The following is a 15,181-nucleotide window of genomic DNA, read 5'->3' as shown; positions in this document are numbered from 1 at the left end:
TACCTACCTACTATCTATTAATAATCTATCTATCTACCTATAATATTTATCCATCCATCCACCTACTTTCCTCTCCAACTGAGTAATTTAGGATTCAGAGCAATATTTGTAAAATATGATTGTTCATACCAATGAGATATTTGATAATGATTTGCATTTTCCTTGCAAGTTCTATGGGTACTATAAAGAAGAGCATCATTTTCCCAAGTGTTTTTACTTAAGAAACACAGGTAAATAGTTGATTTATTTAGTTAAACAAATGTTAAAGTTATCTTTAACAAACAATTACTCAGAATTCTTTTTTTTGGAGTCAGAGTTTCACTCTTGTCGCCCAGGCTGGAGTGCAGTGGTGGGATCTCAGCTCCCTGCAACCTCTGCCTCCTGGGTTCAAGCGATTCTCCTGCCTCAACCTCCCAAGTACCTGGGATTATAGGCTCCCACCACCGTGCTCGGCTAATTTTTTGTATTTTTAGTAGAGACGGGGTTTCACCATGTTGGGCAGGCTGGTCTTGAACTCCTGACATCAGGTGATCCGCCCACCCCAGCCTCCTAAAGTGCTGGGAATACAGGCATGAGCCACTGTGCCTGGCCTACTCAGAATTCTTATTAATGTACATTGTGAATCTTTGGGAGGAAGTTATAGCATAAAGTATATATCGAAGCATAGTAAAAATTTCAATGTTTAGAGACTGCAGACAGCAAAGTATAATGAAAAGTGAAAATCTGCTACCTGCTATACTCTATTAATCTTTTCTTGCATTTTAAAAATATATAAGTCAACACAATTTTATGTGTTCTTGTTTAAAAATAAACAAAAGATAATAATCACACTATTGTACACCTTGTGGTTTCTGTTTGGACTTTTTTTATGTCTGTACTTATAAAGGTAGAGTCAAAATTTGAAACTCGAAAGTGTAATCAAATGTTTTAAAGTTTCACGTTTCTGTTACCACTTTTTATTCATGTTCTGTAAAATCCAGTACAATCCACACCAATATCCCAAAAATTACACAGAGAAGGACTGTTGCTGTTTTGTCTGATATAACTGTGAATTTTCCCTTCTGATTATACATCCCTGTTCACTTTCCTTCCTGCTCATAGAAATACAAATTAAATGAACCTGAAGTTGCTAGATATCCGAACAAACATAACAATGAAATGATTCTAAGATTCTTTGCCTTGATTTATTCCATAATGTAAAATATGTTATATAGGATGAATTTACTTCATTCTCTTCCACCTCACTTAACCACATTGTGCTTAAATTTAATATAAACCAAATCTGGTTATTGACACCAAAACAGAATATCAATTCAGTGAAAAAGAAATAATTAAATTTGGTATCTAACTAATTATTTGGCCCAAGTAGCTCTTCATTTTATAGAAAATTATCACTAACTCTTTATATCAAGATAATTAAGACCCACTGCAACTCTCTTCCATGGTAATTTTTTTCTTAAAAATATAAATAATTCTGTTTTTCATGTATTCACCTCCTCACAATTAAAAATCCCCTGCTGTTAAAACCCACAGTAATTCATGGTTACATTTTTCACTTCAAGGCAGTAGTCAATATTTCAGCCCAGGTCGTGCTTAAGGCAATCGTGTGCTCATCCTCACCACAGGCTTACAGTGTGAAATTGGACCACTTGTTTCTTTTACTCTAACTTATCCTGTCAATTGATTTTTCTGAACCTGTGGCATATAGCTCTCATACATTTTTTATATGGCCTCACCCAACCAATATAAAACACAAATAAGCTACATTAGGGTTTTTTCTTCTTCTTCTGTTCTTTTTTAAATAAACATCAAGAACAGGCCATATTTAAAGCCAGGCCATAAAAGCATACCATTTGCTAGCTGAATAGAATTATGTAAATAATCTAGTTTAATAGCTTCACTTCCTTCAGCCAATTTACTTATTTTACAGACTTAGATACTGAGACCCAGAGAAATTAAATTGCCATGATCTTGGAAATGGAGATATGCAAATTAATTTCATCATATATTTTCACTCCCTGTTACTTTTCAGTACTGAAGCTTATAAACTTTATGCCCATGTCTATATTCAGAAAAACATATCCCAAAACCTTGGAAATCTTCAGAGTACAAGGAAGGGTATGAATTCTCCAAAAGTATACCTTTTGGCTTCCATGCGTGAGAAAGTACTCCATGGCAAATGTGTGGAAGAAACTAATAATCCTGACCCATCTGAGGGTAAAAGAGTAGAGAGAGAGAGTATGACAGCCAGAATAGAAAGTGATAGGAAAAATTAACAGACAAGATGGACAATGATTAAGACCTAAGGAATCAAGACACAAAGTATGGTATTGCTTCAAAATGATCATTTGAGATTTTTTTTCTAAATGTAAAATGGTTTAAAATATAGCAACCCAATAATATTTGACCAATTTCTTTTTTCTGTAAATAAAATTTCTTATTTTGAGGGGTACACATAAAAAATCAAGTAATTCCCATGATAAAACTTCCAATTGATCAAAAATATCAGTTTACCTAACACTAATACACATTTATTTTTTAAACCTCACAAATATATAAGAGCTTTGAGGCAGCTTTAACAATAGAGTTCAGTCTTCCAAAATCTACTAAAGGAAATCAATAACATAGATTTGTTTGTGGAATCTTGGAAACGCAGCTATCATAATATTTGAGCAAAAGAATAGAATTAAGTCTACTCAACCCGTTGCTCATCAGTACAACATTGCATATGTTTCTGTGTGTGTACTAATATTAGTAAGTTTGGGAGTAGGACTTTTTAAAATATATTATGCATTTTGTTACTGTGGTGAATAATTCATCTAACAATCACTGGTGTGTATTTACGTATATTTAATGTGGAATGTCATCTTCTATTTTTAGAGGTTCTTACCATAACCTACGATGTATTTAAATTCAATTTATAGAAATGCCATAAAAGGCCATTTTCCCTTGATGTACTAATCCATAGTTTTAATCATTACTGTAGCTTCAGGTTTTTCTAATTAGCCTTACAGGAAGGTACTATAGCTTAATTTTTCATCATTTATATTTCATGCATATACATGTTCATTTATAGAAATTAAAATCCTCACTTAAGTAATGCGTGAGCACTGCTGATAATCTCTGCCATCTGACTGTCGGTTCAATAAGACACTGCTAGCAATCATCCTCAACTCAACATTCAATCTGTTAACTTTTTAAAGTAAAAAGAGACAGATCATATAGCGGCTTTTAGAACTAATTACACAATTAGGTAGCAAGACTTTGATGTGTAAAGTTTTCGAAGAGACTTGGTGCTAGGAACAAGAAAAAAATACAAAGATGAAGAATATAAATAATTTGTTTCTATTCTCTTGGAAAACACCAAAACTTTTGAAGCAATGGAAAAAAATATATGAAATATCCTTTGAGTATAATGCTAAGGCTGGGAGCCCAAGCTTGGGGCAAGTGTCATTTGACATTGCTAGAAAAGCCTGTAACCTAAATCCTTGGTTTGAAATTTGCAAGCTCACATTACTTTTAGGAGAGCCATACCTAAATGTATGAAGTTACTTCTGCAGAACACCAGTGGATCTGCTGCACTTGGCTACCCAAATCTTGGCATTTGCTTAATAGATGGCCAAATCTTTAAAATGAAGTAATCATTAGAAGTTATGTCCTCCTCCACAAAAAGTAGCATTATTATTGGAGAAAATATTTTTATCATCATAATAAAATTACATTGTTCCAAGGCCGGGCATCGTGGCTGACACCTGTAATCCTAGCACTTTGGGAGGTCAAGGCAGGTGGATCACTTGAGCTCAGGAGTTCGAGACCAACCCGGCCAACATGGTGAAACCCTGTCTCTACTAAAAATACAAAGAATTAGCCAGGTGTGGTGGTGCACACCTGTAATCCCAGCTACCTGGGAGGATGAGACAGGAGAATCACTTGAACTCCGGTGGCAGAGGTTGCAGTGGGCCGAGATAATACCACTGCACCTGGGCAACAGAACGAGACTCCATCTCAAAAAAAAAAAAAAAAATTATTCCACATAACATTTTATTTTCTATTTTACCTGTCTTAAGAAGAGAGAAACATTCTAAACCACAAGAACAAAAATATAATACTATCTTCAAATATCATCTAGTGAAAATTTCATAGTTAACTTATTGTCCCTTTGAAAATACCAGATATGTGTAACTCTGTATGTTTATTTCAGGACACAGTTCCTTAAAGGCAAAATAATATTCATTTGTCTTGATGACACTGATAAGGATTTGTTGAACTATTTTAGTAACTTGTTCTTTTAAAACCCTCTTCACACTGCCCAAGGAATCTAGGAAATATAAAATTTATTTTATACAGGCAAACCATGAAAATGTATATCAAATGCACTATAATTCATCACAATTTATTTTAAAATCATAAAAAGTCATCAATACGCAGGCTGGACAAATACTTGATTGTTCCTATATTTACATGGGATGGAAAATCTAGCTTTTAAGATAACTGTCATTATGAATAGTGAAACTACCTTTCCAAAAGTTGTATCAATGAGAAAACTACAATAGTAAGCTAAACTAACTCAACCTCCATCTTGCCTTTCCATTAATTATTTCCGGGCTATTGGGCCAAGCTAATTTTGGAAGACATTTAGGATACAGTTTAAATGATAATAAGACTTGTTCAAAATTCAACCGCTTTTGTAAAGCTAATAGGAAACCATCAGGTTGAGGGGAGGAGAGGCACCTGAGTCCCGCTAAGGTGCAGACATTATTCCAGATGTTATAAGATATGCAACCTCCCCCATTACTCCTACAAATAACACCACTTTTGTAGATTGGTCTTTTGAGATATCTTTCCAGGTTTTATTGCATGTCTGACAGCCATGGCTCCACCTGCATCAACAAACCCCCCCACTCTTGTGGCCCCACCCAGAAGCAATTCAGCCTATGGGAGGGCAGCTTCAAACTCCTATGATTTCATCTCTGCCCCCACCAATCAGCAGCAAGCACCTTGTTGCCTGGTCACTCCTTACCCTTCCCCCAAACTGCCCTTGAAAAACCCCTATGCTATGAGCTTTGAATGAGATGATTTGAGTGGGAACTCCATCTCCCACGTGGTGTGGCTGGCCTCGTGTCTACTAAATGCTTTCTCTACTGCAGTGCCGTGGGCTGTCTTTATGCAGTGGGCAGGAAGAACCTCTCAGGCAGTTACAATTGCAAATCCACAAATTAATTAGGTAACTTAAATTGTATTTAGGATTATTTTATTTACTTATTTTTGGGGGGTAATGTTACTTCATCATCCACGCCAGAATCTACTCTTATTCTGAAAGCTCTATTTTAAATAAATTAGCAATAATTAAATTCCATTTTGCAAATTTGAATTTGGTATAAGGGTGAGGACTCAATGTGTACTCCTGCCTTCACAAGACCCTTTTAGAGTCCTGAGAACTGAATTTGTCACAACCAGTTATGAAATAAATCTTAGGGCTCATAAAGTAGGATGGTTTAATAAATAAAAAGCATAAGACAATGCATTATGTTTACTGAAAATTGTCCCAAGTATTATTTTTCCTTTCATATTATCACGTCAAAAATAGTTTTTCTATTTTGTATAAAGTCCCTGTCAGCTCGTTGAAATTCCCAGACAGAAACAGAATGCTCATATCAATAATAACAATAATACATTTCTACCTTTTAGTATAAACAGACTGAAATTATTGTATAAGCTTTAATGCTGTTAGAATTGGCTTTTTAGTTGATCCTAGTAGGTGTATCCAAATACCAATTAGGCCTTTCTTATTTTCTTATACATGGCAATTTATAAAATTTCAAAGTAATTCCCTTTATGTATTACATTTGTGAATGAGACAGCTATTAAATTAATGACAATTGGCCCTTAAAAGACAAATAACAAATATAGAGAGTAAGAAAATTAAAGAATCTGTGACCTATAAATGCCCCACAAAAACCCATTATTATAACTTCCTTGCAAGTTGATATTATTGGCATAAAATAGGAAACTTTTCAAACAGTTATAAATTGTTTTTATTTTTTATTGTATTATTTCCTCTTCCCATTCTATTAAGTTTTCTTCCAAATAATGTATTCTCTCATCTCCCAGAACCCCAAGCTACTCAAGAGCACACTGTTCTGAATTGTGCAGGTGGTGGTAGCACATGTCAGGGAGAGGAGGCACTGGGCTGGAAGGAGAGAACATTTTAGCGTGAGGCAGGGACAGCACACACAGCAGCTGACACTGAACAGGAACACCAAAATTAACTCGATCGGCTCTGTTGATGTCTAATGGAGACAAAACCCTCTGTAATAACAATAAAATTCAAGAATATATATTATTTTCAGTCTTTAATTAACTTACAGAATTTTTTTTCAAGTGTCTATACCAGACATTGATTGAAAAACCGCATTTTATGTTAAAAACTGGGCCAAGTTATTTTAAACTGATCAAAGAGAGCCAAAAAAAAAAAAAAAAAAAAAAAAAAAAGAAAAGAGAGAGAAGAAGAAACAAAGAGACAGTCTTCCATTATAGCTAACTTCAGATTTCCACTATAGCTGATGTGGGAATAAATAGTAAAGTTAAAAGCTCATCGAAGATAGTTTTATAGAAAAACTATGACCGGGACTTTATCTTTGCATTACAGACCCAGTACTGTAACACACTAGATACACGACTATCAAGCTGAGAAGAAAGTAAGTAGGATTCAATATTTTTGTTAACTAGCTTTAGAAGAAATAAATAAGCTTTAGAAGAAATAAATAAGCTTTAGAAGAAATAAATAAGCCAGTTGATGTTGGTTGTCAATTGGCAGCTTTAAAATTAAAAGCCAAACTGGAATGTTTTCACATTTTCCTTTTCTTTTCCGTTGGACTAAGCAGATATGCACTAAAAGTAATTCAGGAGGGAAGAGGGTGATACAACAGCAGGTATGTCTGTTGATTTCTCAGGTAAACAACCATAACTGGTAAAGGGCATTTACAACAAGAAGCCACTTCCCATTCAATATCAATAACCTACTTAAATTGGATGGCCAACACTCACTCAGCAGCACTACCAACACCTGGTCCAAACACATTTGTCCTCCCCAAGGTTTATAGAGGCCTCCCAGATTGTGAGAGACTGAGTTTTACGGCAGCAATTACTTTCTTTTTGGTTGTAAACAAGAGAATGTGTAAGAGTAGTAACAAAATACTGTTCCACACCACTCTGCAAATGACCAACTGGGTAGTTACTCCACTTTTGGTCTTTCAACTTGAGAGTAATAAACTACCTATTGTGCAAATGTTATGGCTTTGCATGCTACAGTTACATAGCAAGTTACTGTAGCAGCAACTTTCCAAATTAAAAATTCTGTGTTCTGTTTGAGGCTTTTTGTTTTACAGTCTCTGTTTATAGTAGTTAAATGGGTATAATCAATTTTAATAGTTGACAACTAAACCACCTGTTTTGAAGTTAGAGTCCTGTGAAAAGTTACCATCTCTTCTAACTTCAGATGAAGGAGAAAAAGTTAAATCAGAAAATGTAATTGCTAAAAAACCAGAATAAGTCAAATCATTATCACAAATGTCACCCACAGAAAAAAGAAAAGATTTTCTGTTAAGGTCGAACAATAAATCCTATTTTTTGCAATACCAGAGTTATTTCTAGTGAATGGAGGAGACATTTGCTCTTTAGTATGAGAGGTCAATTGAGTCAATTAATGAGATAAATTATACTTAATTGCTAATTTTAGGAGTCCAAAAAAGAGAATGTATTGCTTTAGTATCCGAGACAGACTTAGTCACTCAAGAGTGAGGTTGAATAGTTTTATTTTTCCTTATTGGTACACCTCACTTTCAGCAGGAACACAAGACATTTGTCATTCCCTAGCCTCACTCAGCTCACTGCCCCAGAACCAAGAGCACATGGCCTCCCCTCGCCCCATATCTTCTATGTCAATATTCACAGTGTATGTCTGTGACTCCCAATTGAAGGGGCTTTCCTGCAAAGGAAGGATCATGCCGTATGTATCTTTAGTCCCGACAACCCCTAGACCAGTGCTTTAATTTAGCAGATACTCAACAGATAGATGTTTGTTAAATAAATCAAACTTGGCAAAACATGGTAAATCAGATTACCTAAAAATAAATAATGAAGATAAAAATATGTAAAGTTGCAGCAGTATTTGGTTTTTATTTTTGAACCATGATAGACGAAGCACAAGTACAGACATAAAATAGCATTTTAAAATTGTTATTGACCTGCAAATTCATCCTTATCCACAAATTATTTGCAGCACAATGAAAAGGCTTTTAATTTCAAGGAAGCTCAGAAACAGAAGTAAGTAAAACATTTCATTCTGTCTTTTTTCCTATGTTAGAAGATCCATGTCCCAGAAAATGATTATGCTTCACAGATAATATTTGGGATAGTAATTTTTCTTGATTGAGAAATGATATTAATTTTATATTCTCCCTTTCTCAAAGCTGTTTATTTTACATTGTTTCTTTAAAAAAAATTACCTCTGAAGCAAAAGGCTTTAGCCAAGTCTACCCTAATTCACTGATTATGGAGATATGGTAGTTTATTTTCATTATTCACACAAATTGTTCATCTGTTTTGGAATTTTTGTTTAAACAGCATTAGTTTTCAAACCAAGTATGCATGCTTTTGGCAAGGATTCTCTTGGAAATTTTATCTGGTAGATGGTAGATATGGCTTTGTTTATTTAAAAACATTGGAGGATAAATACATTTACTATATATACTTGTGGACAAAAATTAAGAAATTTCTGAAATAATTTAAAATTTATTTCTTCATTCCTTAAACATTAGTTCAACATGTTATGTGAGTAGAACTTTTCTGTGTATCATAAGCAATTGAAAAATAGAAGGTAGAGTCCTTACCCTCAAAGAGATTATAATCTAGTAGTGGTACAAATATGCATGTGTAATGTATTCAAATCCTTAGAAAATAACACATAATACACTGGAAAAATAAATGTATATTAAGGGAGTCCGAGTGAATTCCCATCATGGGCCAGATTTAATTAGAGAATGCTGTCCCCAGCACCCTGAGATTTAATAAATTTAGATTGTTGGAGAGAATTTAATTGTTCCTTCTAGTAGAAGGAATTATATGAACAAAGGTTCAGAGAAATAAATGGACAATACTTATAAGAAGAATTTTTCAAAAAATTTTCTAGCTTGGATACAGGAACAAAAATGGTAAAGGTAAGAGAAAAGTTGAGAAAGGATAGTGAATGAAAGGTTGCAAATTCTGAGTATTAAAATTGCATCCCAGAAGAATAATAAATTTTAATTGGGAAACACTTTTGATGAGTTGGTGCTATGTTTACCACTTTACATATGATATTTTTTATCCTTTCCATAACTGATGAGTTAAATCTATTATCCCCACTTTGTAGATGATGAAGATAAGGGGCTCCAAATCACACAGATCAGAGCCCTGACCTCTCTGAACCCAAATGCTGTGCTCTCTATAAACAGTGTTTAGTAGGGAGAGGTTATGTGTACATTTGTGTTACACAGACATTTTCTAAGAGGTATGTAGACAGAGTTTTAAAGAAATCAACTTCCTGATCTTCAGTTTCTTTACGTATTATATTCTAAAATTTATCAGACTGGATAACTACCTGTGATGGATGTATGACTTTTCACAGTTTCTCTTCTCTTACTTTCTAAAAGAAAAGTGTATTTTACATCCATCTTGAATCTTACCAGAGTACACTGTCAGAGTATACACAACTTCAGGGCACTAAGCAAAGGAGTAATTCAAAATATTGGAGTCAATGTGAGAAATTACATTTCTGAAATACTAGAAAATGAAGTTCCTGCCAATCAGATCTATAGCCTGACAACTAATGACAGTGTGCCCAAGCAACAGGTTTCACCTGGAGCTTGTTAGAAGTGCAAACTCTTAGCCCTGCTACAGGTGAATTTTAAGATCTCCAGGTGATTCTTATACACATTAAAGTTTGAAACACACTGGTTTATAATTTTTACCTTCAATGAGGAGACACTAATCTAGCTGTCAGCTTATCTTTAACTTATTTTTGATGTTTGATCAATACATAAATTTTGTCACATAACATTCAATATATATTTTGCAAATTCTTATTTATAATGACAAATGTTTAAATGTCATGTAAAAATAGAGGGGCCATGTCATATTTCAAGGTCATTTAGGAACTACATAAACAAAAATTTGGAAGGCCACTTCTCTAAACTATCCTTATCACTGTTCAAACAGGAGCCACTCTACGACATTGATTTTAAAAGTGACTTCATGAGGACAATGCTGAGAAAATCATCCTGGCAAGGGAAGAAGGTGGCCTGATGTTTTATAGCAGGTGGTAATTTGTTAGATCCAAATTCTCAATCCATATCTACATATCATACATATATGACAATAGTTTTTTAAATACATAAACCTGGATGTCATACCTAGAATGTTGAAAATAAGTCCGAGGTTGGACCCCAATATCTGTTTTTCTAAATGCTCTTCATATGACTCTGATGGATAGTGGAGAGCGTCACTCTCTCCTTATATTTGCTTCTACTCTCTTCTGGTGTGTTTGAGAAGTGACCAAGGCATGATAAAAGCTCCCTTCCACAACTGAGATGTTTTTATGGTGAAATCCAACTAGTGTAGATATCTAAATTTCTACACACTATGTCCCTCTGTCCTCCAGGTGCTACAGAACTGTTAAGAAATATTTCAAAAAATTGTGTCTTGATCAATTAGGATAGACTTTCCTATAATTCTATAGGTAGGGCTGGTTACAGGGTTGGGAGAAAAACAGATATGCAATTTTGGAAGTATTGACATATTTATTAGACATCTAGGTGGAATATAAAAGTTGAGTATACTAATTGGATAGATCAGTCTGGATTTCAGTATTTATAGAGATATAAATTTGAAAGCCATCTGCATATATAGGGTATTTAGTTTAAGATCTGGATGAGGTTGCCAAAGAAGTGACTATAGACAAAGACTTAAATAATCAGTCCTGGACTGCCCTGACAACCTGCTGCCAAATTCAATGGTTTTACTAAAAGAAAAGTGTACTTAGGTTCTTAGTTTATTTTTACCCAATAGCCCATTTCCTCCTCTTTCTTAAAACACTCTTTTTCTTTTATATTTTTAAAAACTAATTTGTCAGATTTTTCTTTTTCTTCACAGTCATATCTTTGGCTCAAATCTTGTGCTTAATTGTTAATGGGCCACAATGCGTAGTTTGTTCACTTTCTGTGTCCCTCTTTCTCTTTCCATCTTTATACACAGACACGTGCGTGCGTGCGAGCGCACACACAGTCTGCAGATGACTGCCTTGTGTCACTGATCCGTTTTCAACAAAAATGTATTGAATACTTAAGGTGCATCAGCAACTCTTCTAAGATCTTAAGTACCACGGTAAACAAAAGAAACAAAAACTCCATCTCTAAAGAAGCTTATTCTAGTAGAGAAGAAAGATAACAAAGAATATAAATAAAGTATGTGATATATTAGATGATGATAAGCTCAACTGAGAAAAAATAAGGAAAGGGAAAGAGTTATGAGATCTAGAGGCTTATAATAACCAAAGCAATGGAGTAAACATATCAAATGTATAAAAATCCATGATACAGAACACCCTCTCATTAATTTCAGGAGTTGTTAGAGAAATAAATTACTAGAAAAATTGATCAACAAAAGTGAAAAATCAATAGTTTATCTTGCCTTTCTTGTATAAACTATATTTCAAGGAAACCAAATAGATGAGAAGAATTATTATTTTAGAATTCTAACTTACAGATGTCAAATAAGTGATCTAATTAGAAAATCACTATTTTGCAGCAAAGAATGAAAGAATTCATCTGGGAAATAATCACAATGCTAAAGTAATTAGGTAAAACATTGATTGAGAATTTTATAATGTATTATTCAAGCTAACAACTCCTGAAAAAATATTGATTGGACATCATTACACACCTACTGATGTCACAGAATAGGAAATACAAAGAATTGCTCATGAAATATTCTTGCCAACACAATTGAACCTTGAATCCAGTCAAATGTCTTGATATAAAAAGCAATTTACAGAAAATATAGGAGATAGAGAAACATAAAGAACACTATAAGCTACACTCAGCTAGATCAATGAGGTGGATCTTTGTTTGGGTCCTGGTTAAATTAACCAACTGTGAAAATATATTTTGGAGGCAAACAGAGAACTTTAAATAAATTTCCAGAGTAGTACATTATTCTAGGAAAGTATTAAGTTTGTTAGATGTGGTAACTTACTGTGAGTTTCTTTTTTTTTTTCTTTAGGAAAGTATCCATCATCCAGTTAAACAATGCTTAACACATCTTTGCCATGTTGTTTCTTCTAAACTCCAATGCAATGAAGTTGAGATGTTTTAAAGCCAATAGTAGATGTCACAATTAAAATATTAACAAAGAAATTCTATGTTTCCCTCTAAGGGAGAAGGCATTTTTTTTGTTATTGTCATTGTTGAATTTCTGAATTTTCAGGTAAAGAATAGAATTTCAGTAAAAGTATTTCCTTCATGCCATTATTATTTTACAGAGACAGATACCTGAGTTACCCAGTCTCCTGCACACAAGTTTGAGATCGGCTTGAATGACAGTACTGAATTCAGTGTTAGAGGTAGCCTCTAAAAGGGGCTCTCATAATCTCCACCTCCTGGAATTCATGCCTTTGTGTAATACCTTGTTGGTGAGTGTGGGCTGGATTTAATGACTCATTTGTAATAAGTAGAATATGGCAGAAGTGATGAGACATCACTTCTGAGATTAGATTATAGATGGTTGTGGCTTCCATCTTGCATGCTTTGGTTCTTTCTTCCTCTCTCAGATCACTTGCATCTGGAGAAAGCCACTGCTATGACATGAAGGAGCCCTGAAGTGAGACCCAGATGAGTATGTTTAGAAATAGATCTTCTGTGGCCAGCCAAAAGTGACGTGAGTGAGTTCAGAAGCAGATCTTCACCTAGTTGAACCATCTGATGACAGCAGCCCCAAACAAGTTTGATGGCTACTTTGTAAGACACAGACCCTAAGGTTGAATCACCCAGTTATATCACTATGAGATTCCTGACTCACAGACATGGTGAGGTAATAAATGCCTCTTGCCTGGGGTACTTTTTAATGCAGCTATAAATAATACAATCAGGATAAGAAGGGATAAAGATTGCCGGAAAAAAATAAAATGTGTCACAGACAAAGGAGTTTTGGTTTTTCTTTCTCTCCCTTTTTAGGCTCTACATGTTACTAACCCTATCACTGATAAATGTCCTCTGTGGGACTTCCTGACTCACACTCTCATGTTTGCCTTGGGTTCACCTATATTCCTCTTGTCTCATCCCTTTCCCCTCTTTTTACTTTTATTTTCCCATAGCCCCTGCTTGCCTTAACTCAGCCTTTTAAGGTTATTGAATCACTTCAAAATTGACATTGGAAGTTGTTTTAGCTATTAGAAAGACATTATATTCATTATTACAAGAATATGAAAATTTCCTGCATCTATGGATATGCAAACTAAGTATTTGATAATAGGATAATAAATAGAGGATAAGTGTTTTACACCTCTGTCCCAGGTCAAGCAAAGCCTACTTGGGGTATTTGGAAGAAAAGATAGAGTAAATTAACAGATTTTTGACTGTAGGTATTTTATAACTCTAGTCTGAAGCTAGCAAATGAAAATTGCTCAGTCTTAAAGAAAATAATGTAAAACTATTTGCTCTTTAGTTTAATACCACAGCATCTGTATGCTTGGATCTACATGAAGTGTTTGTTATAAAATAATTTCCCAGCAGTGTCAGCATTGGTATAGCTCTTGTTGTTTTACAACATTCTACTGCAACTTGTTTAATATAAAATTAAGTCATAATTAGACAAAATGAAACTGAATAATACATTCATGTTAAAAAAAAAATGTGGTACCAGAGATTCAAGACAGAGCCAGTAGAGAAAGGTGTCTGATCTGCTTCATCGGTTGCATCATTAACATCATCACATGGAGTTTAATAAATGACAGGCACTTTTGTAAGTACATCCCTTATCTAATTTAATTCTTGCAGAAACCATGTGAGGTAGGCACCACTATTATTCCCATTTTAACATGAGATAATTGAGATGCAGAGGGACTAAATAACTTACTCATGGTATCAGAGCTATTCAGTGGCTCCAGAGTTTATGTTCTTCATTGCAGTACAATACTTTAATATCTCTATTTAAAACAAGCATTTAGCTTGCCTAAAATTACTGTTGATAGGGTCTGAACCAAGATCAATGAATTTATCATAGTAATAAATCTAACAGTGAATCTCTCATAGAATCTTTCTTCTATGCCTTTCTATGCATAGAAATGCAGAAACACAAACACGTAGACGAATTAGTAATACCCGTGCATGTTTAATTTGTTTTTAAGAAGTCTGTTGCCAAGGAAATGGGCACCAAGTCATAAGACTTTATACAATACCATAAGCAAGGTCAGAAATCACAAATCATTGATGAAGAATATTCAAATAGTTTTACATTTTTTTCTAACTAATATATTGATTATTCTTTAAGAATGAGTAATCCATTTTGTGCTATCTGTGTTAGTCCATTTTCATGCTGCTGATAAAGACATACCCAAGACTAGGCAATTTACAAAAGAAAGCCGTTTAATGGACTTAAGTTCCACATGGCTGGGGAGGCCTCACAATCATGGCAAAAGGCAAGGAGAAGGAGGAGCAAGTCATGCCTTATGTGGATGGAAACAGGCAAAGAGAGAGAGCTCATGCAGGGGAACCCCTTTTTTTAAAACCATCAGATCTTGTGAGACTTATTCACTATCACAAAGAAAGCATGGAAAAGATCTGCCCCCATGGTTCAATTTGCCCCCACTGAATCCCTCCCACAACACGTGGGAATTGAAGATGAGATTTAGGTGAGGACACAGCCAAAACATATCGCTATCTAAGCAGTAATTATCTCTAGATATTTGTTAACCAAGTAAAGGTTTTGTTAATGATCATGACCATTAATATAATATTCAGGTTTCCAGTTCAAAGTGCCATTATTAAAATTTTATTTGTCTTTAAGATTTTTTTATGTTTGCAACAATTTAGCCACACGTAATTGTGATTTATAGTAAAGTCTAGGTTCTTATTGCTAAAGATAAAAA

General features: G+C 34.3%; 1 long non-coding RNA gene across 1 annotated transcript; it reads left to right on the top strand.

Annotated features, from left to right (window-relative positions):
• The first annotated feature begins 5,014 nt into the window (after positions 1–5,014).
• LOC131383119 (uncharacterized) lies at positions 5,015–13,235 on the top strand. The gene is made up of 5 exons (XR_009212898.1): positions 5,015–5,224; positions 6,650–6,698; positions 10,258–10,357; positions 12,578–12,727; positions 12,866–13,235. It is a non-coding gene; the product is annotated as an uncharacterized LOC131383119 (long non-coding RNA).
• The last annotated feature ends 1,946 nt before the right edge of the window (positions 13,236–15,181 follow it).

The sequence above is a fragment of the Hylobates moloch genome, unplaced genomic scaffold (genome assembly GCF_009828535.3).
Source record: "Hylobates moloch isolate HMO894 unplaced genomic scaffold, HMol_V3 SCAFFOLD_3, whole genome shotgun sequence".
Lineage (NCBI taxonomy): Eukaryota > Metazoa > Chordata > Mammalia > Primates > Hylobatidae > Hylobates > Hylobates moloch.
Note: the sequence above shows the minus strand (reverse complement) of the source record. Positions and strands in the feature narration are given on the sequence as shown.